This window comes from Zingiber officinale, chromosome 5B (genome assembly GCF_018446385.1).
Source record: "Zingiber officinale cultivar Zhangliang chromosome 5B, Zo_v1.1, whole genome shotgun sequence".
NCBI classification, from domain to species: Eukaryota; Viridiplantae; Streptophyta; class Magnoliopsida; order Zingiberales; family Zingiberaceae; genus Zingiber; species Zingiber officinale.
In genome coordinates, this window is record NC_055995.1 from 65,582,032 (window position 1) to 65,606,499 (window position 24,468).

Genomic DNA, 24,468 nt, shown 5'->3' on the forward strand with positions numbered 1-24,468 from the left:
CTAGCAATTACTACATCTGAGTGGTCGGTTGGGTACAATGTAGAGTAATTATCTAGCTACATAATAAGGAGGTCATTATCTGCACGTAACTTCGCTACCACTACCTCGAGTGGCCGAGTTGGTACTATAAGACATGTTGCACCCAACTCTAGCTACCACTACCCTTGAGTGGCCTAGTTGGCAGCGAATATGACTGATGACTCTCTCACATTGCACTCTGTGTAATGATGTGCATGATACTAACATCCATGACTCAAACACAATCATCATCAATGTAACAATATGATAAACATAAGTATATCTAGAATCATGATCCATCAATCATATATAATCATCAAACAAATGTCTACTAAACAACATGTAATAAGTAATAACACCTATAGTGCATACCACTGGCATGTATATACTACAGAATATATGCAACCAAATATAATAACTTCTATAGTACACACGATACACGCATGTGCACACTACAACATATTCATAATCAATATGGTAACACCTATAGTATACACCATACACGTGTGTACACTACAACATGTGAATGATCAACATAATAACTCCTATAGTATACACTATAAACATGTGTACACTACAGAGTAAGAATATCCAAATATTAGACTCTTTGAGAAACAAATAAATCATCTCTAAGATCAGGCATAAAAGAATCAAGCTCAGTTATAATACATGTAGCGTCAAAGTAATTAATCTACTTCATCAACAAGTTCCATGCACTAAGGTCAATTAGCTACAAAGGTCAAGGAAGATATTCTTACCTCGAAAAGTAGCTAGTGTCAGAATAAATCCCATGTCAAGATGCCCATCTCAAAATCAGAGTCCTGCATCAATATGTGTTATTATCTAATTTTATATGAATTAAATAAATAAATCAAATCCCCAAAACTAATTAGAGTAACCCTAATCAAAGATGATCATTGATTAATGTTGACTCTCCGCAAGTGTACGAAAATGTCGTAAGTAATAATAAAAGATACTGTATCCACAGGTGCTGGAATAAGCACTAAAGATGTCTCAACATGAATTAGCTAAACAACTAATCAATTGGTTTTCAAAAGCTAAATACAACTATGCAAAGTAAAACGTAGAAATGAAAGAATAAGAAACAAGAATAAGGGCAATGGTAAAGGTATGTTCTAGGAGTTTTGGTTTCTTTGTAATGTTATTTAATGTAATAATCTACCAAATATTATTCATCAATTGACCATCATTTGTAGAAGGTTGCCGGTTCTCTCTTGCAATAGACAACCGACCTAGGACTAAAATCTATACCTAAATGTGATCAATTAGGAATGAATCTATGTTGTCCTTACATGGGCTTGCCTGTCACGTGCGCCCCTCAGATAATCAACATAGAATTCATCACCCCTCTACCGCATCAAGATATAATATATAATCTATACAATCTATCCTACCCTCTTGAAATACCTAATTTCCCTTTCAAGATTACCTCTCAAACGTCCTTACACGGCCATGTTACTATCACGAACGCACCTCGAAAAATTGAATGAGAAGCAATCCATACAGGATCCACAAGATATTCAAACATTCAATCAAGCATGGTAATTGAGCCCTAATCACAACAATCCACACAAGAAAGAATAGATACAAATAGGGCAAAATCATAGAAATAGGAAATTGACAAATCCACTTGAGTTTTACATCAAATCTCCATTACAAATACTCCCTCCATCCTAGAACAAAAGATCTAATCCATAGAACAAGGAAAGAAATCCAAAGATAAAGAGAATACAAGCATCCTGATCCCAAATCTGAGAAAGAAAGGGAATAAAAGCTTATCTACGATGAAGAACCATCTTCGGATCCAATCCTCGTTCCCTAGAGTCGAAATGATGACGATGTTAGGGTTGCAAGGTTGCAAACATAGTCCCATATTGGAAACACATGGGAAAGATCATGGGTTTATAAGAGAAAAGATATCTCCATTGGCATGAGGCCTTTTGGGAAGAGCCCAAGAGCAAAATCATGAGGGCTTAGGTCCAAAGTGGACAATATCATGCAATTGTGGAGATAATTAAATTCTTTTCGATCCTACAGAAGATCTGCTCTTACATTGTCAGAAATCCCTCCAAGAAGGTGGAGGAACGCCCCAAATCTTGATTCCCCCCAAAAGGGAGAAGATCCCCTTTTAATTCATGAAGGAGACCTTATATAGAGGGGAGGTTTGGGCGCCACATGGCCCCGAGGCATGACCGTGTGAGGTTCACACGGCCAAGGCCACTCCCTTCTCTGCCTTCCTTACACAGCCATATACATGACCATGGTACACACTGCTTTTGCTTCCCTTGCAGGACCGTGTAGATCTACACGGCCTGCACTGCCTCTGCCTCTGGAATCCTCGCATGGCCATGTGGTGCACACGGCCAGAGTTATCTTGGTCTCTGGAAACTTTACACGGCCGTGTAGATCTACACGGCCATGTAAGGCTTCAGCTTTGGATGGCTTGCATGGCTGTGTAGTGTACATGACCATGGTTTTTCTGGCTTCAAATCTTAGCACAGGCGTGTGAGGTTCACACGGCCGTGGCAACTTCCACCTTTGCTGCAGCCACACGACCTGGGCTCTCCACACAGCCTGGGTAACCCCCCATGGCAGGGTCATGTGAGGTCAAGGAATGGTGCCTTCCTTCTTTGTTCAATCGTCAAATCTTCTCCAAAATCGACTCCTGCATACAGGAAATGCACAAAAGCATATCTCCGAACAAAAAAAGTAAATATGCTTGAAAGGAAAGATGTAAGTACGAAAATACGTAGACAAAGCATGTGCAAAGTATGTGAATGTGCGTCCAAACATGCATAAAAGATGTATATAATCTATGCACATCACACCCCCAGACTTAAACTTTTGCTTGTCCTCAAGTAAAATGCTGCAATCTAAATTCATCTGTTTTACAATGCTCTTATATCCCTAATGCATTCTCCTAATTCTATCAAAAAGTTTTATTAACAAGCATGATCATGGAAACAAGCTAAGTATAGCTCAAGCATAAGTCTCTTGTGCACAGTGCAAGGTAACTCAAAACTCTTCAAGTTTCAATCTATGTCCTAGTCAAGTCGTCATCAAATTTGAATTCCTAATATTTCCGGTGATAGACAAGTAACCAGTGATAGACACTTACTTGCCAAACACTTGGTTCATATTTCTCAATCAACCCAAGGTCTCAAAGGTGTGCTCAATCTCAAGAGAAGCTAAGCAGTCATTTCCCTAGTAACCTAACTCAGTCTCAAAGGGGTGACTTGCTAGATTCCACTCATGACAACTATTTTTTATATCCCTTATTCATTTTTTTAATTTTTATTTCTATTTTTTTTTCATAAGCATTTGCATTGTGTAAATCTTATTCACAAATGTTACTTTTGGCACAATTGTTGGGATATTTTGATTTTTCCAAATGAGCTTACATGATTTGAGCCTCATCAAGTAACCATAATGAAGTTTGAGAAACCACCATAGAAACCAAGTACTAAACAAACAAGATGAATCATGACTATTTCAATGATGTCAACCATTCAAGCTCAAGTATAGTGAAGTGAAGGTAAGATCCTTAAGGTCAAGCCAAAGTTAAAACCTATCTCAATATGATACTTAGCTTATATCATGCTACCCAAGATAGAGAAAAGAAGTACATTAAGCATAATACTAGCATCATTTATAGCATAATGAATCTAGATAATGAACGTGCTAACATTTTTAATAAAAGACAAGAAAACATATAAGTGAAGTTTGATGTTCTCAAGATGTATGCTACGAAAAATTAAAACAAAATGCAAGACATAAGCAAAAAACAAAAAACAAACAAAGCATATCAAATGCATCTAATGTATCCCCCCCAGACTTAAACTTTTCATTGTCCCAATGCAAACTAGAAATGATATATGGAGGAGACTTATGATGTTTAGAGAAGTTACCAAGTGATGAGCTCCAAATGGTTGGCATTCATATTTTTAAAGATACTCCTCTATCCAATGTTCACATTCCTCCACAACTCTGAAATCTACAAAAATAAGATAGACAAGAAAAATTAAGTAGAGGATACAAGTTTATTATAAGGAAAGAAATGAAACTAAAAAGAAACTAGAAAATGTAAACAAGATTGAACTTGGGTTGCCTCCCAAGAAGTTCTTGTTTAAGGTCATTAGCTCGACCACCTCATTAGATTTAACGAAATTACGATCTTAGAGGGGTAAGATATTTCAACACCCTCCTACCAAGGGCTCTTATTATGGAGGGAGCTTTCAACATTGGCATTAAAAAGTGAAGTAACACTCTCTCCATCTTCGTCTTCTTTGAAGTTCTTTCGGATGGTCGAAGACGGTTCAGTGTGAGCTTCCAATTATTAGCCTCTTGAAGACCTACACACCCAAAGGAAAGACAAACCTCCCACAAGCTTGTAATATAAGAAGGAGCTAGAACCGTATTAGTATGAACTGAGTACATATCAAAAATTGAATCACATCCAATAAAATTAATTATAGGTACCTCTATAAAATTTTCCAAAAGATCACTAAGAATATTAACCTTGTAGTGCTGAGATGTACCTGAAAGATCTAAACAAGTGGATGTGACCTCTTCAGAATTTTGTAGTGGTTCTAGCTTTGGTTCGAGTGGTGGTGCCTCTAAAAGTAGTGATTCTTGGGGCTTTGCTTCCATTGCACAAGTCCCTACACATTTATCATCAATCAATTCAATTCTTTCAAATTCTATAGCATCAATTGGTTGTGTGATCAAAGGAGGTGATTCTTGGGACATTTCCTCCATAATACATGTCCCTACACTTTTATCCACCACATCATCACCATAAGTAGTGAAGAGTCCACTAACATCAATATCATCAATAGAAGGATCAACAGCTTCATTAGAAATTTGTAGTAATAACCGTAGGGCTAGGATCCCCCGTTGCACCATTAGCTCTTCAGAATCATGTGTTGTGGTCTTCATCTAACTTGGAGTAGGAACATTTGGGTTTTGAGAGTCGTCCAAGTCAATCGGTTCATCTGGTTGTGAATGATGTGGTATGTTTAATGAAAAATCATCCTGAAACTCTGACTGACTCTGATACACATGGGAAGAATGCTCAACATCTTTTATGCAGTTATAATCAAAATTTTGATGATCCATCCAAAATTGATTGTAATGTTGAGGCGGGTCAGAGATCTGCTGCTAGAATAATAACTGCTCACTCTGCTTTGGAATTAGCTGGGGTTGAAGGTTCTGAATTTGATGATTCCCCCAGTCATAGCCACAAGTATCAGGAACTTGCTCATATGTATCTTGATGTTGAGGTTGAATCAAATGCTGAAGTTTCGGAGTATTAGCAGATTTTTAGAAAAAGTGACAAATAACAGCTGGATGAGATGTGCTACCACACACTCCACAAAAGAATTCAAATTCATAGTCATTTGAATCATTATATTCATCAATGGAAGATCCTGCTCTTGCGTTCATGGGTGTGAAAAATTTTCTTGAAGCCCTGCTTGACATGTTAGTGCTCAAGATATCTAAAAACAATTACAAGAAAAACTAAAAATGTAGAATTAAAGACAAGAAATAAAATGCATAATGAAAACAAGAAAGAAAATCCAAAAAGAAAAAGAAAAATGTATAATCTTCTAATGATCTAAATACCATGTTTAAGTTGCAAAAGAAGAAACTTAGGAGATACAAATTGCAATTACAAAGATTAAAAAGAATTATTAAGAAGTAGTAAGGTATACAAAACAAAATTATGAAAACAGAATTCTAAAGATTAGTTACAACTATTCTAATGTAAAGAAAAGTTATGTTTAGTCTAACTTAATTGATAATCTCTAATGTTATAGTGCAGTCCCCGACAACGATGCCAAAAACTTGTTGATTCTCCGCAAGTGTACGAAAATGTCATAAGTAATAATAAAAGATATCATATCCACAGAAACTGGAATAACCACTAAAGATGTCTCAACACGAATTAACTAAACAACTAATCAATTGATTTTCAAAAGTTAAATGCAACTATGCAAAGTAAAACGTAGAAATGAAAGAATAAGCAACAAGAATAAGGGCAATGGTAAAGGTATGTTCTAGGAGTTTTGGTTTCTTTGTAATGTTATTCAATGTAATGATCTACCAAATCTTATTCCTCAATTGACCATCATTTGTAGAAGGTTGTCGGTTCTCTCTTGCAATAGACAACCGACGTAGGACTGAAATCTATACCTAAACGTGATCAATTAGGAATGAATCTATGTTGTCGTTACATGGGCTTGCCTGTCATGTGCATCCCTCGGATAATCAACATAGAATTCATCACCCCTCAATCGCACCAAGATATAATATATAATCTATTCAATCTATCCTACCCTCTTGAAATACCTAATTTCTCTTTCAAGATTACCTCTCAAACGTCCTTACACGGGCATGTTCCTATCACGAACATCCCTCGAAAAATTGAATGGGAAGCAATCCATACAAGATCCACAAGATATTCAAACATTCAATCAAGCATAGTAATTGAGCCCTAATCACAACAATCCACACAAGAAAGAATAGACACAAACAGGGCAAAATCATAGAAATAGGAAATTAGTAAATCCACAAGAGTTTTACATCAAATCTCCATTACAAATACTCCCTCCATCCTAGAACAAGAGATCTAATCCATAGAACAAGGAAAGAAATCTAAAGATAAAGAGAATACAAGCATCTTGATCCCAAATTCGAGAAAGAAAGGGAAGAAAAGCTTATCTACGATGAAGAACCGTCTTCGGATCCAATCCTCGTTCCCCGCAGTCGAAACGATGAAGATCTGCTCTTACATCATTGGAAATCCCTCTAAGAAGGTGGAGGAACACCCCAAATCTTGATTCCCCCCAAAAGGGAGAAGATCCCCTTTCAATTCATGAAGGAGGGCTTATATAGAGGGGAGGTTTGGGCGCCACACGACCCCGAGGTACGGCCGTGTGAGGTTCACACGGCCAAGGACACTCCCTTCTCTGCCTTCCTTACACGGCCGTGTGTGATACACGGGCGTGGCACACACTACTTATGCTTCCCTTGCACGGTCGTGTAGATCTACACGGCCTGCACTGCCTCTGCCTCTGGAAACCTTGTATGGCCATGTGGTGCACACGGCCAGAGTCTTCTTTGTCTCTTGAAACCTTGCACGACCGTCTAGATCTACACAGCCATGTAAGGCTTCAGCTCTGGATGGCTTGCATGGTCGTGTAGTGTACACGACCATTGTCTTTCTGGCTTCAAATCTTAGAACGGCCGTGTGAGGTTCACACGGCCATGGCAACTTCGACATCTGCTGCAGCCACACGACCCGGGCTCTCAACACGGGCTGGGCAACCCCCCATGGCAGGGCCGTGTGAGGTCAAGGAATGGTGCCTTCCTTCTTTGTTCAATCGTCAAATCTTCTCCAAAATCGACTCCTGCGTACAGAAAATGCACAAAAGCAGATCTCCAAACAAAAAGAGTAAATATACTTGAAAGGAAAGCTGGAAGTACAAAAATACGTAGACAAAGCATGTGCAAAGTATGTGAATGTGCGTCCAAACATGCATAAAAGGTGTATATAATCTATGCACATCAATTAACCTCCAATTAATGTTTAGGTTTCACTAATACAATTCATTGCTTAAATTTGAGTTAAGCCAACTTTAACCCTAATTAATCCATCCTCTTCATTAGATTAGGTTTATACATTAATCATCTCCAAAACTCACCTAAGCTCAAGGTGGTCACTGGTGGCTTATGATCGGAAGGGGTTCAGAGCTAGAAGATGATAGCCAATGTTGTGGATTGCTCGAGAATAGTGATAGCTGAGGCTACAATGGCCGATCAAGCAACTAAACATAAATATCCCAAATCAATAATCATATTCATATTTCAGATTTCAGATTCCAATTACATCTGAGACACCCAACCAAACTCATATTAATCCAATCAATTTCTATTAATATTATTAATCTCAGCTCATGGCGGTGATGCTGGCCAACAGTTGGCAACGACTCTCATCCAACGGAGTAACAACCGGTAGGGGAGGCTCTTTGAGACACGTGGTTTTATGCTCATAGCAGTAAACGTGCAATCGGATGAGAACGACAGTGTAAGGTGAATGAGATTATTCTAGGACAGAGGTGGCAATGGTGTGGTGGCGACGATGTTAGGGCACGAGCTCGAAGAGAATCAGGAGAAGAAAGGGATGATGTCACTCTTGTTCGTGGCCTAAGAGCGGCCGACAGTGGAAGGTGGAGACGGGTGGCTTTCACTTGGCTAGTGGCTGCAACATCGCAAATTCGGCCTCGCACGAAGAGATGGCGGCGATGAATAGGTTGGGAGAGAGATGAGGGATTGACGTAATGAATACAAACCTTGGTTTTCTCTTATATACCTTAGGTTAATTAATCAAAACCTTATGTTAATTAAATCAATTAATTCTCAACTTAATTGATATTCTAAACATGCCTTCTCTAAGTCTAATAGATTAATCCCTTTAAATATGTCATACAAACTCCATTTAAATCCTGATTTTTTTAAAAAAATTACCATAAGATTAAATAAGATTATTTCTCAAATAACACTTATTAATTAATTGTCATATCCCACATTCTCCCCCATTAATAAAAATTTGGTCGCCAAATTTCTTACTTAGGTGCGATAAGTAAATCATACTGTAACGACCCAAATTTCCTCAATTAGAGTTCTAAAAGTAATTTAAAAATATTTAAAAATGCTATAGAAATATTCTAGGGATTTTTAGAGTATTTTTATGTAATTTTTGGAGGTCGTTTGGTATTTTTACTAAACGAAGGAAGTTTTGACAAAAAAATATCCAAGCCGAGAATTGAACCCACGACCTTTGGCTCGGTCAAAACCCAACAGATCAGGTGGGCAAATGAATTTTTCTATTTAGAAAAGGCAGCGAATTTATTTAAGATAGTTAACAGAATATTGGATTATAAAAGGGATAAGTTGATGTTGGATTTGTCTGTTTAGAAAAGGTAGTGAATTTATTTAAGATAGTTAACATAATATTATAAAAAGGGATAAATTGATGTTGGATTTGTCTGTTTAGAAAAGATAGCAAATTTATTTAAGGAGTTAACAGAAATATTAAGTTATAAAAAGGGATAAGTTGATGCTCTATTTTCCCGTGACTTAAATCATTCTCTCCTTCTCTTTTGCGTACGATGGCGGTGTAATACCCACTAAGCTTGTAAGATAAATATATGAATGTGGGATTTTTCCTTAGAAAAATAATAGGAAGTGAGTTGAAGCAAAAAGAAATAAAATGAAATAAAAAGAAGAGGAGGTCAAGGATTGAACCATAAGCCTCTTATAGTATATTTCATAGAATTAATTAGTAGAAACCAATTGGGATAGAGAGAAGATATTGATAGCAAAGGAGGGAAACTCATGATAAAGGTAAGAGTAAAAGCTAGCCAAAAGAAAACAAGAAAAGAGCAAGAGAAAGGCAACTTGCCTTCCTCCCTTTCTCTCCCTCTTCCTCTTTGATTTTTGCCGAAAACTTAAAGAGGAATTAAGGGGATTCATTCCCCCTTATTTTATCATGAATGGTGAGAATAAATAGAAAATAAAATAAATGTAAGAAAAATAGAAAATGGGTTAAGGGAGAAGGAAAGCAAAAATCAATTTGCTACCTCTTCCCCCTTAACATAAAAGAGAGCAAGAAAAGAGAAAATTATTTTTCTCTCATTCATCCTCCCCCTCACCGAGAACACCACAGTCCCCTCTCCTCCATCTTCAGCCCCAAATCCAAGTTTTTCCCTAAGAAAGCTTAAGATACAAGGAGGACTTAGCAAAGGAATCAAAGGAAAGGAACTAGAAGAAGAGGCTACTTCTTCTTCACCATACCTTAGATCCACAAGCGAAAAGGATGTAAGCTTCCCCTCACCTGTGGTACAAAGGCTTTTATGTGATTTTCGGATTCTATAAGGATTAGAAAACCTAGGAAAGAATTTAAGAAAATTCGGCTAAAGAAAGGGTTTTCAAATCTAGGATGATTTAAACAAGTCCTTATTTCATGATATTCTTTCTATGCTATGTAGGAAGGATTTTCTTCATGTTTTTATACTTAAATGATGCTTGATCAGAGGAGTACCTAACCCTAGAATTTCGGCCAAAAATATGTTAAAGAGGTTAGGGAAAAAATATTGTTTAACTAAACTAGTACAAAATTTCTCCCATGAACTACTAAGGGTTTTTATTGGTTTTCTTGCTTGAAAGTTACTTGAAACCAAAGAAATCCATTTATATGTTTCGGCCAAGAAAATGGATTAGGGTTAGGAAGACCTTTAAATTTAAATAACCATGTTTGTATGATAGAATATAGAGTTCTCTTAAAGAATTGCATGTTGTACATTGCTAGAAATTCATGAACTCTTATTTTAGATTTTCGGCCATGATAAGATGGATAGTTTAAAAAAACCTAAACAAAATTCTAATATTCTCAAGACCTCTGTGATATTATGATATGAAAGTTGTTTAATGCTCTTATGTTTAAATTGAGTATAGAAAATTAGTTACATGATATATGACATGTAAGATCACAAGGGTCCTAGCTTGTTTATGAACCAACTTTGTATATGATGTTCTTAGTAATTTTTGCCATGAAACTTACTTAGGTTTTCCATGCTTTAGGCCACGTAAAACTTAGTTTAGAGATTGGTAGGTTTCGGCCATAAGGAGAAATAAAAGAAAAAGGGAAAGAAACCTAGGAAGCCTAAAACACAATTCACATGTATGTTTATTATGCTTGTCCTTACACATGCTATGAAACTTGTATAATTTCTCATGCTTTTAGGCTATTTGAAGCAAGTTTATATTCTGTGAGTTTCGGCCAAGTAGGGTTTAAAAGACCTAGAGGCCTTAGAAATGAAACCAAATGTGTTAAAAGTGCTTCTTATGAAAATATGATAAGGTGTTGATTGTGTCACATATTTGTATAATTTTTCCATGACCTAAATGGATCATTGTGTGTTTCTGCCATGAAGGATTAGATGCCCTAGAAACCCTAGAACAAGAATTAAATATGCTTATGTCACTCTGCATGAAATATGATAAGTAGAAAACCAAAGTTCTCATACTATATGTTGTTTAGTGACCTAAATGAGGCTAGGGTAAGTTTCGGCCATACCTATTGTATGATGTCTTGTTATGAATTTATACATGATGTTAGTTCAAGTTCACATGCTTGTATGTTTGTTTTTAGCCCTAATGAACACTTGTTAAAAGTTTGACCAAGATATACGTTAAGGGCTTGAAGGACTTAAGAACTAGCTCAATATGCTTACTATGCTATTTGAAAAAAATGCTATAAATATGGTTTAAGGTTTCCATGCTTTCATGACATTTGGGACCTTGTTTATATACTGATAGGGTTCGGCCACATGAGTTTAAGGACTTGGAGAACTTAGAAACCAAGTTAAACATGCTTATAATGCTTCCTATGAAATTTATGTGATGATGATTTAGGTTTCACATGCTTGGAGGTTGTTTTTACCTAAATTGAGACCTAAGGGGGTTCGGCCATGATAGGAACCCAAGGGTTTAGGAAGCTTAGAACCCAAGTTAACTATGTTACCATGTTTCTTATGATAGTATAATCACATGATACACCCTTATGCTTAACCATGTATGCTTGTGATTTATACCTTTTTATGATATGGTATGTGGATAGAGATATGCATATTTTAATGATATGTTATGTGCTTAGAAATATGCATGTTTTAATGATATGTTATGTGCTTAGAAATATGCATGCTTTAATGATATGCTATGTGCTTAGAATATGCATACTTTTATGATATGCTATGTGAGTAGAAATATGCATGCTTTAATGATATGCTATGTGCTTAGAATATGAATGTTTTTATGATATGCTTTGTGGATGGAAATATACATGCTTTAATGATATACTACATGTTTAAGTGATGCATAATTTCTATGATATGATGTATGCCTAAGTGATGCATACTTTCTTAAGACATGATGTATGCCTAAGTGATGCATACTTTCTATGATATGATGTATGCCTAAGTGATGCATACTTTCTTAAGACATGATGTATGCCTAAGTGATGCATACTTTTATGATATGATGTATGCCTAAGTGATGCATACTTTCTTAAGACATGATGTATGCCTAAGTGATGCATACTTTTTATGATATGATGTATGCCTAAGTGATGCATACTTTTATGACATAATGTATGCCTAAGTGATGCATACTTTTATGCTATGCTATGTGACTAAATGATGCATTTTTATACATGCTACTTTACTTTGTAAGGCTTGTACCAAGGGTGGACTCCTAATCAGTCTATAGGCCTTGCTTTGTGATCTAGGCTAATGAGGGATGGGCTCCTTAGTACACCCCTAGGCCTTGCTTTGTGATCTAGGCTAAGCCTTGCTTTGTGATCTAGGCTAATAAGGGATGGACTCTTCAAGTACGCCCCTAGGCCATGCTTTGTGATCTTGACATAGTTCCTAGTATGATTCAAGACTTGCTACCTTGGATATACTTAGGACGCGCGCATCTATGTTATGTATGTATGGTACAAGCCGGGGCCCTAATTATGTTGATATTATGTTCAAGTATATATGTATGTAAGAAGAAAATGGTTTTAAAAGATCATGAGACATACACATATTTTTCGGATACATGTTTTTAAAATCATGATGCATATGATCTATGATTATGTTGTGTTGAGGCTATGATTTAAGATATGCCATGATATGATTATGTTATGTTTCATGCTATGTTTTAAGAGATGATATGCCATGATATGATTATGTTATGCTTCATGCTATGTTTTAAGAGATGATATGCCATGATATAACTATGTTATGTTTCATGCTATGTTTTAAGAGATGATATGCCATGATATGATTATGTTATGTTTCATGCTATGCTTTAAGAGATGATATGCCATGACTAGTTACAATGTTAGTTATGTTGCATGATAAGCTTAAAGAGTATGATATGTTATGCCATGACTAGTTGAGATCATGTTAAGTTGAGACATTATTTGATTATGTGTTGATTGTTGGTTTTAGTGAGTAGGAAAGGAACTTACTGAGCCATGAGTGCTCATAGCTTACTTTCCTTGTGCCACAGATAAAGGAAAAAGTTGGATGAGTTAAAGGAGCAGCAGGAGGGGCAACGAAGATGTGTGTGGCGGTGGCTAGGCAACTAATTAAGAACCTGCTTTAAAACCTTTAAGAACTATGCTTTGGTTTTTGTGAAATATAATACAATATGGGTGACTTGATGTTGAGTTTTTATTTATTTTGTTAACATGTTATGAAACCATGTTAGTGTAGTTCGGCTTTTAATTAAGTTAAGAAAAAAAAATTTAAGTCTTCCGCTGTAATACGTTCGTAGAGTATCGTAGCCCCGTCCCTTGTTAATAGCAGGGAGGGCGGGCGTTACAGGTTGTTATCAGAGCCAAAGTTATTGCCAGCTCACTACACACACATCAAGCCTCCTACCTGCCGCTCCAAGTAAGAATGTTTATGCTTAATTTACTTGTTATATGCTTATGTTTAATTTTCTTGTTACATGCTTATGTTTAGTTTCATGTTATATAACTTATGCTTTATTTTTCTTTCCTGTTATATCGCCTATGTTTTATTTCTTTACTACATTGCTTATGCTTTATTTCCTTATGTTACATTGTTTGTCATTATATTCCTTATTTTTGATATTATTTATGAAATTGTTAAGTTAATTTACTGGTAATAATATCTAGTTCGTAGAAATTGAAAATTCGGAGGCCATAGAGGAAGGTCTGGTCACTAACGCCAGCGTTAAAAAGCTTGTCGCCGATGGTGAGATAGAGCTAGTCGGTCCACGAGCGTGGTGCGAGGCCATGCTCGACCATCGTTTCCCACCTCGATGTTCTCCAGCTAAGTAACCCTTATTGGGACGAGCTTGGACATCGACCATGACACCAATGAGCAGTGTAATCGACAAGATGATCTCACGAGCCATCTCGACATCACTGGGAACCTTAGTAGGAGGTATCAATAACATGATTTAGGAGATATGACAGATGGGGACTCGAATAGAGCAAGGAAAGCTCATGGGTGACGACTTGAGAGCTACATAGTCAACATGGGGAGAGGACAAGGAGACAACCTGTCTATATATCAAGTTTGGGTCGAGAGAGTTGGAAGGAGTGGCCACTCCTCATGAGGATGAACTAGTAGTTCGAGCGACCATAGCCAATTATTAGACGGCTTGAGTATTTGTTGACATCAGGGAGTTCTATCAATGTCATATTCAAAGAGTTCTTCGACCAGATGTAGATTAATAGATAGGAACTTCAACTGATGTTCACCACATGATTTGGATTCATAGGTCACGAAGTCCAACCACTCGGGCAAAATAAATCTCCCATTGTCTTTGGAAAAGAACCTTTGTGACAGACGTGACCATTAACTTCACGGTAATTAACGCTTCCTCTTCCCAAAACATCATCCTAGGGAGGCCAAATTTTAGTTCCTTCAAAGTCGTAGTATCTAACTTCCACCAAAAGGTAACGTTCTTGGGTGCTGATCAAGTCTGCAAAGTCAAGGGAAATCAAACGACCATGAGAAAATGTTATATAGAGATGGTACGAATTGACCCGCAAAAGGCACAAAGAACTCAAAATAGAGAAATTCAAGTCATTCGAGATAGGAGACCTATCGACAGACATGAGGTAGTATAGATTGTGTATGGGCATCCGGACATAACAACTCGAATCCACCTGAAGGGAATCCATGTATACTAACTAAGTATAGATTATGAGAAATAGCTAGAGGCCATGAGAACCAAAATGGAATCCATGTATACTAACTAAGTATGGACTTTGGTTGATCCACCTGAAGGGATCAAACCCATTGGGTGTAAGAGGATCTTTAAAAGAAAGACTGACATGAATGGTCATCTACATACCTATAAGGGGTGATTGGTAGCTAAAGGATTCAAGAAGATTCATGGTATAGACTATGATGAAATTTTTTCACCAGTTGCGATGTTTAAGTCTATTCGGATCTTACTTGCCATTGAAACATATTATGATTATGAGATCTGGCAGATGGATGTCAAAACTACATTTCTTAATGAAAATATACTCAAAGATGTAGACATAATACAACCTGAGAGTTTTGTCGATCCAGAGCATGCTGGAAAGGTATGTAAGTTGCAACTATATATGGATTAAAGCAAGCTTCTAGAAGTTGGAATATTCGATTCAATGATGCAATCAATGCGTTTGGTTTCATTAAGAATGAAGACGAACCTTATGTCTACAAGAGGGTTAGTGGGTGAACAGTCATCTTTCTCATATTTTATATAGATGATATAATTCTCATTAGAAATGATACCCCTAGACTTTAGTCAGTGAAGACTTGACTTGGAAATTGCTTTTCAATGAAAGACTTAGGTGAAGAAGTTTACATTTTAAGCATCAAGATCTATAGAGATAGATCTAAGAGATTTCTTTGTCTAAGTCAGAGTACATATATTGACAAGGTGCTTAATTGTTTTGCCATGCAGAATTCCAAGAAGGGATTTATGTCTATTTCACATGATGTGAATCTTTCAAAGACTCAATGCCCTTCTTCTAAGGAAGAAAGAGATAGCATGGATCATATTCCTTATGCATCTGCTATAGGGTTTATCATGTACGTCATGCTTTGTACTCGCCTCTCGTATGCATTAAGCATGACGAGTAGATACTAGTTAGATCCAGGTGAAGATCACTGGATAGCTGTCAAGAATTTTTAAGTACTTGAGAAGAACTCAAAATTATTTCTTGATCTTTGGAGGTGATGAAGAGGTCATTGGATAGTTGTCAAGATGCTAGCTTCCAAACTGACAAGGATGAATCTAGATCGCAATCAGGGTATGTATTTTAGTTAAATGGTGGTGTTGGGTATTAGATATTATAGTAGTTCTATCTCATTCGAGAGATCATTGACATATGAGATGTGAGGATATGCAGAGTACCGACCAATGCTAACATTGTAGATCCTTTGACTATAGCTTTAGCACAAAGGAAGCATGATCGTCACACTAGGTCAATGGATATTAGATATTTCAGTGATTGACACTAGTGACATAAGGAGATTGTTAGTGTAAGCCCAATGAATCAATCATGAGATGATTGACAGGGCACTTTTTGTATCATATTTTATTAATTAATAAAAGATAAAGTTGGTTATTATATTTATTTCAGTTTAGTACCGAATGAATAAGTATAATAATCTCCTAAGGTAATAGGTTCTAATCTACAACATATCAATTGGTTGAATTGGTGTGGGATATTGTAGATTTATATAGAACACTACTCTTAATTAATCTTAGTCAAGAATTAATATGCAAGAATAATATTAATGTGTTGAGACTAGAATGTAGGTCAACGGATGACTTAATCTTGCAGGTCATGGATATGAGATATCAGGTTGATATATGAGTATATATTAGAGAATATGTACTGAATTGACCTACCATGAGAATGCTTCATGGATCATTATATGAGTATCATAAACATTCGCATGTAACTATTGGTATAAATATTCCTTAGACCTGCAGTCACTACGTTTCCTACATAAGGAGTTGTGTACTTTGGTATCGGCAAACGTCACCTGTAACAAGGTAAACTATAAAGTCGATCACTAGGTATGCAATAAGTTATGTAGAAAGATGTGAGTGATGCAGATGCGATATATCCCTTCCATATAACGGAAGTGATATCTGTAGACCCCTTGATTAGTAGGACACAAGAATGCATGGTCATGCTCAAATGTGCCATTATGAGATATTAAGCTTATTTGTATGAGTGTGTCTACTTAGGGATCAAGAAACACAAATATTGATAAGAGGATGACACAGTCTATACCTCATTGATCAATCTAGATATCAAGGATAGAAGGAGTGAATCATACAAGATAATAGACACAGAAAGGTTAAGTCGGATCTTGACATTCTCATCACTTGGGTAGCAAAGATGCCTTGCTAGATGTCACTCATTATTTATGTATCTAAAATGATTTTAGATACAATGTCAATGTTATGAGAGCCTATTGGGTCACACACAAAGAACATATTTGTTTGGAGATGGGAATTTTAGTAGTTTGACTAAAATAATAAGGATCTTAAGAATAATGGGTTACTCCAAAGTGTTGGTGTCATCATTATAATGATTGGCACTAGTATTAGTGAGAGATTGTTAGTATTAGTCCTAAGAGCCAATTATAAGAAGATTAGGCTTATTGGTTAATGAGTCCAATCTGAGTTAGACTCACTAGGTTGGATAGAGTCTAATCCGTGTTAGACTCATTGAGTTAGACTCAATTAAATCCATTCATTCATGGAAAGACAATGATGGTTAATTAGATTAATCATGCATTAAGGAAGATGGAAAAATATTGATGGTTAATTGGATTAATCATGTATTAAGGAATATGAAAAGACAATGATGGTTAATTGGATTAATCATGCATTAATAAGAGGAAGACTAAAGGGAAAAAACCCTTAGTATTCAAGGGATGAATATAATAGAAATTTTGTCAATGTATTTTATAGAGAAAAGTTTGTCATCTTCTTCTTCCCCTTCTCTTCTTGATCTTGGCTGAACCACTATTGCTTGAGAGCATAAGAATATGGTTCTTCTTTAAAGCTGTATTTGTGCAACGGATGGAACATGTTTGTGTGGATATCGTAGAGGCACAAACACTTGATCGTATTGAGATCTGCATCCAAAGAAAAGTTTTCTGTTGGGATTGCGAAGGGCACGCAATAAACGTATAACTCTCATCACACCTATTATATGGTTTTCCTTCGCATGGATCTTCTGGATATGATCTAGAAAATTTTTTCGTTGTGCTTTCTGCGTGTTTAGCAGACTAGATCCTTACAAGTTCTGCCAAAGAGAGTAGGCTAATAGAGGCAGAGGCTTGCTCTAGCTGACGCTCCCTTAGTAAGTTCTCTCCTATCTGGTTTAAAACTTCTTTAGTTTGTCAAGTGTTTTTAAAGAGGAAAGTTGGGGTAATGGCCTCTGCTGCAAAAATAAGTGAGCAATTAGAAGCTTTTATAACAAATGACTAAGAGATAGTGAATAGCTAAGGAAAGATAAGGATTTCTTCTTACCAAAGCAAGCACTTAGCCTGAAGTCAACAGGAGTGAACCCAAAAGCATACAATAAGCCTTCTATGGTCAACTTAGGCAAGATAAATTTCAAACCTCTTAGTTGATCTAGGGCTCGTCGAAGGATTAGGTCTGTGCGAATATTACCTAAATCAGGGATAGGGGGATGATTTGGTTGCTAGGTTATGGGACAAGGCAAAGAGTTTGGAAGGTAAATGAAAAAGTATATATTTCTCCACTCATCCTGGGATGAAATCTTGTTAAACAGAATCACCTTAGAGTGAGCTTGAAAATGAAATAAACTGTCTGCCACTTGTCAAGAAAAGAAGTATAGTGAAATAAATGAGAGGAAAGAGGAACATTGAACAAACGAAAAGGAATAACAGCACCACTTAAGATGAGAAGGTATTGGGGAATAAGTTGATGGAATGGAATGTCAAAATATTAGCTAACAATGACAAAGAAAGGATGAAAGGGGAAATCGAATCCGGCTATAACATGTTCTCTAAAGACAACAATACTTTTCGTCAGGGAAAGATGAGGGCGGTCTTGGCTTGTGGGAATAAATATGTAAGAAAGAATTCCGTAGTTGATGGTGAGGTCGTATGTATCAATGATGGTGAAGTTAGAGGAGTATTGTGTGTACCACATGTTATCTTCAGTCATGGTGAGGAAGAAAATGAGAAGAATGAAAATTGCGAAAGTAGTGGAGGAGTAAAAAAAACCTTAGGGGTTTCCGAAAATTTTTTATAGAGAGTTGTTAAAATCACCTATTAAGTAGAGTCGTTGAATTGTAATACTAAAAAGGCAGGTTGCATTTTGAACCGTTAGATCATGAAGATAAAACGGTGGGTATATGGAAAGGCGCATACTCATAATGATGAATACACACGTGGCACTAATCAAACCTACCGTAGTAACTGATTTGACAGACAATCATCTCAAAGCATTAGTGCTTTTATCGAGGCAAACTTGGTTTTTTGGGTATAATTTTTTTTAAAGCACAGCTAGCCCTAAGCTCATGCAAGTTTTTATGGCTCGCTCGGGAGGATAATTAGCAGAGCAGCTTGGTCAGAATCAGGTGGAATTAATTCGAGACTCCGGGCAAGGTTAGTATCAACCGGGTTTCTTTTTTACCGATCGGAAACACCTCTACCTGAATAGGTAATATTTGTTATAGTCTGTCTTATCTTAAAATTTAAACTTGAGTGGAGGTAAACTCAAGTGAATTTAAGCCCGATCGGTCACAAGAGTTGTTGTACTTAGTTAGAGACACTTTATACATTATAATCCGTTTAACCTTAAGGGTCAGACGAATTCTACTCCAAAGCGGATCTAAGATGGTTGGTCTTCCCCTGATTAAATTCTCCTTTCATCCCATCCAGGTTTTGCTTGGGCGAACTTACGTTATCTTTAGTATACACATAAATTTTATAGTAAAGACATCTAAAGGAAAGTCAAGCTATATTTATGGCAGATACACACATCTAGTCCATTAACTAAAAACAACAAAGGAAAAGCAAGGTAAATTATAATAGATTTGGAAATAAGCCCGGCGGATCACTCTGGGTTATCCGTTTGCATCCAGGAATGTGGCAGGGGGATTAGAAGTCAGATAGTCACCTTCTTTTAGTTACTCCATAGCACCCTCCACTCTGAATAGGAGTGCTTTGGCAAGAGAGTGGGCGATAGGTGCATTAAATTCACATGTCTGAAAAAGGACTTTTTTCCTCGTCTCGATCCTCTCGTCCTCCCTTGCCTAATAGGCCGCTAATTCTTCTCAAGCAGTTGTTACTTCAAGTTGGGCATTTGCTAAATCCAAACATAGAGAATCTCACTCAGTCTTTTTAGCTATCAGCTCAAACTCTTTAGCAACCTTCAACACTTTGCATAACTTACAGTTCCTACAGTTGAGTGGACAATTGCGAAATCTTTGTGTTTTGCTCGTTTAGCTCTATTTTAATTTTCGTCCAGAGAGTTATTTTATACTGGAGTTTCACTTTAGAAATGTCCAAGGTTGTTTTTAGCTTGACCGCTTTCTCAATTTCAACTTTGGCCATCTTTTGAGTCTCTTGAAGCTGAGTCTTTATCCGTCCAGAAGCATGCATGGCAGCTGTCTTAGAATCTTGCTTCTTTAGTGAGGCATTTTCTTTAGCCAAGGCATACAATTGTTGAGCCACGCTCATACTCATCACCCAGTGCTGAAAGACAAGCATCAGTATGAGCATTCAATATGGGTGAAAAACAATAAAGTAAAGCACATTACTTTAGTTTGTTCGTAGGAATACTCTTCTGCCAGATCCATAGGTGCAAGCTCACTTAGTTGATTTCCGACATCCACCCAGACATCTATTAGACGACCCTCTAGCAGTGTTAGGATGATAGATGAAGAGGTGTTTGTCGAAACAACCACATCCTGGGCAGACGACAAAGCAAAACTAATCGATGATTGGTGTGGAGCTCTGCCTTGGATAGGTCAATTTCTTCATCAACCAGGGACTTCAAAATAACATCCACTACACAAAATAAAAAACAACTCAATTAGCAATAACGTAATAATTAAATTACTAAAACTTACTAAAAGAACCAGATAACTTCTTTTGAATAGGGCTTAAACCAAATAGATACAGAAAGATTTCCTATAGCCACTAATGAATTTTAAAATTTAGGTCGCTTAATCTAGGGAGATAGGAGACAAAGGTTGAATCCTTATTAAACTTTCTAGAGCCAGGGAGAGGAGCAAAGGAAGATTGCTACTCGGTGGAGGAAAGGAAGATTGCTACTCGGTGGACCTAGGGCAGGATCCAGTATTTCCATGAAGAAGAAATTAGATTTCCAGCCTTTGTTCGAGGATGACATGTCCTTAAAGAAGACCACCTTTGGTCGAGACTAGAAAAGCAAAACCCTAGGTTCTAATTTCTTGGGGTCTGAAAATAGATAGAGATTACAAGGAGTAGGAAGGATGCCAAATAAATGAAACAACATGAACATCCCACACATATACCAAAAGACATTCAGGATGAATTGTTGCAAAGGGATTTGGAAGTATTGGCTCACTTGTAATAGAAAGGGATAGATAGGGAAATGTAAATCAGCTGCTAATTGGTCAGAAAAGAAAGTGATGTGGTTAGGAAGAGGACAATGAGGGTGAGCATCCTAGGAGGGGAGGAAGATAATATAATCTTTAGAGTATGTTTGGTTGGGGATTATGATAACCTTGGTTATTCATCCAAGGTTATCAATGAAAACCCTGTTTGGTTTAGGTAATCGATGATTCCCGAGTAATATTTCGTACCCGACAAATTAGAAAAAGGGCATGCAACCTAGAATCAGGAAACCTCGGAAAACTGAGGTTTTTCTTGATTTCGGGGTTAACGAAATTTTTTTACCCAAAATACCCTCGGATATTAGAAAAATGTGATAAAAAAATGTAAAGGAAAAAAATATATAAAAAATAAAATAAGAAACTTAAAAAAAAGGAAAAAAAGATCTAAAAATTTTTTTAAAAAAATAGGAAATGAAAAAAAACATAAAAAATAAAAATAGAAAAAACATAAAAAAATTTAAAATATAAATAAACATTGGGAAAAAAATTTAAAATAAAAAATAAAAAAACATAAAAATAGAAAATATAAAAAATGTAAAAAAAATAAAAAAATAAAAAAAATAAAAAAATAAAAAAATAAAACAATAAAACCTTCCTCCCTAATCTTTTCTTCTCTCGAGCCTTAAGAGATCTAGTAAGTTGTTCGCCCCTTGTCAGCTTTTATCATGACTCAAGAATCATTTACCCTTTGGTAAACCTTTACCTGTTCAACTTTTGATAATTCTGATAGAGCTTACATCCAATGTAGGTATGAAATCCCTAAGGGAGTGTTTGGTTCAAGTTATCATGTATAACCTTAGTTATGTGATTACCAAATAATCATATAACCATAGTTATGGGGAATAAAATATAACCAAATATTGTTTGGTTCAACCTAGGTAATGCAACAAAAACTTGTTTGTTTGAAAGTTTTAATGAATAACTTAGTTTAATACTTTATTGTATTACCCTTAGTTACACAACCAACCATATATTATTATTATTATTATTTACACTACGTTTTTTTATTTATTTCTTTTTCACATTTTTCTTTATTTTTATATGTTTTCTTATTTCTTATTTTTTAAAATTTTTTATTTTTTTCCTTTTTATTTTTATATTTTTTTTATGTTTTTAAGTTTTTTTTTTAATTTTTTACGTTTTTTATATTTTTCTATTTTAATGTTTTTTATTTTTTATTTTAAATTGGTTTCCCAAATTTTTATTATTTTTTAAATTTTTATTATTTTTTAAATTTTTATTATTTTTTAAATTTTTTTTATGTTTTTCCTTTTTTTTTTTTAATGTTTTTCCTTTTTTTTTAATGTTTTTTTCGTTTTCTAATTTTTTACATCTTTTCCCCCTTTTTTTAAAAGTTTTTTATTTTATTTTTTATCTTTTTAATTTTTCCTTTACATTTTTTTTATCATATTTTTCTAATATTCGAGGGTATTTTGGGTAAAAAAATTTCGTTAAACCCGGAATCAAGAAAAACCTCAATTTTCTGATTCTGGGTTGCATGCCCTTTTAGCTGACATGTCGGGCATGAAACATTACTCGGGAATCATCAATTACCTAAACCAAACAGGGGTTTTATTGATAACCTTGGATGGATAACCAAGATTATCAAGGATAACCTCCAACCAAACGCACTCTAAAGGTTATACTATCGTCCTCCCCTCTTAGGATGCTCGCCCTCATCGTCCTCTTCCTAACCACATCACTTTATTTTTTGACCAACTAGCAGTTGGTTTACATTTCCCTATCTATCCCTTTCTATTACAAGTGAGCCAATACTTCCAAATCCCTTTGCAATAGTTCATCCTGAATGCCTTTTGGTATATGTGTGGGATGTTCATGTTGTTCCATTTATTTGGCGTCCTTCCTACTCCTTGTAATCTCTATCTATTTTCATACCCCAAGCTTAGAATCAATCGGGTTTCATTCTGGCCGATCGTAAACACCTCTACCTGAATAGGTAATATTTGTTATAGTCTATCTTATCTTAAAATTTAAACTTTAGTGGAGGTAAACTCAAGTCAATTTAAGCCCGATCGGTCATAAGAGTTGTTGTACTTAGTTAGAGACACTTTATACACTATAATCTGTTCAACCTTAAGGGTCGGACCAATTCTACTCCAAAGAGGATCTAAGATGGTTGGTCTTCCCCTGATTAAATTCTCCTTTCATCCCATCCGGGTTTTGCTTGGGCGAACTTACGTTATCTTTAGTATACACATAAATTTTATAGTAAAAACATCTAAAGGAAAGTCAAGCTATATTTATGGAAGATACACACATCTAGTTCATTAATTAAAAACAACAAAGGAAAAGCAAGGTAAATTATAATAGATTTGGAAATAAGCCCGGCGGATCACTCTAGGTTATCCTTTTACATCCAGGAACGTGGCAGGGGGATTAGAAGTCAGATAGTCACATTCTTTTAGTTACTCCATAGCAACCTCCGCTCCGAATAGGAGTGCTTTGGCAAGAGAGTGGGTGATAGGTGCATTAAATTCACATGTCTGAAAAAGGACTTTTTTCCTCGACTCAATCCTCTCATCCTCCCTTGCCTAATAGGCTGCTAATTCTTCTCGAGCAGTTGTTACTTCAAGTCAGGCATTTGCTAAATCCAAACGCAAATAATCTCGCTCAGTCTTTTGAGCTATCAGCTCAAACTCTTTAGCAGCCTTCAACACTTTGCGTAACTTGTAGTTCCTACAGTTGAGTGAACAATTGCGAAATCTTTGTATTCTTCTCGTTCAACTCTATTTTAATTTTCGCCCAAAGAGTTATTTTATACTAGAGTTTCACTTTAGAAATGTCTAGGGCAGTTTTCAGCTTGGCCGCTTTCTCAAGTTCAACTTTGGCCAGCTTTTGAGTCTGTTGAAGCTGAGTCTTTATCCATCCAGAAGCATGCATGGCAACTGTCTCAGAATCTTGCTTCTTTAGTGAGTCATTTTCTTTATCCAAGGCATACAATTGTTAAGCCATGCTCATACTCATTGCCCAGTGTTGAAAGACAAGCATCAGTATGAGCATTTAATATGGGTGAAAAACAATAAAGGAAAGCACATTACTTTAGTTTGTTCGTAGGAATACTCTTCTGCCAAATCCATAGGTGCAAGCTCACTGAGTTGATTTCCTACATCCACCCAGACATCTATTAGACGACCCTCTAGCAGTATTAGGATGGCAGGTGA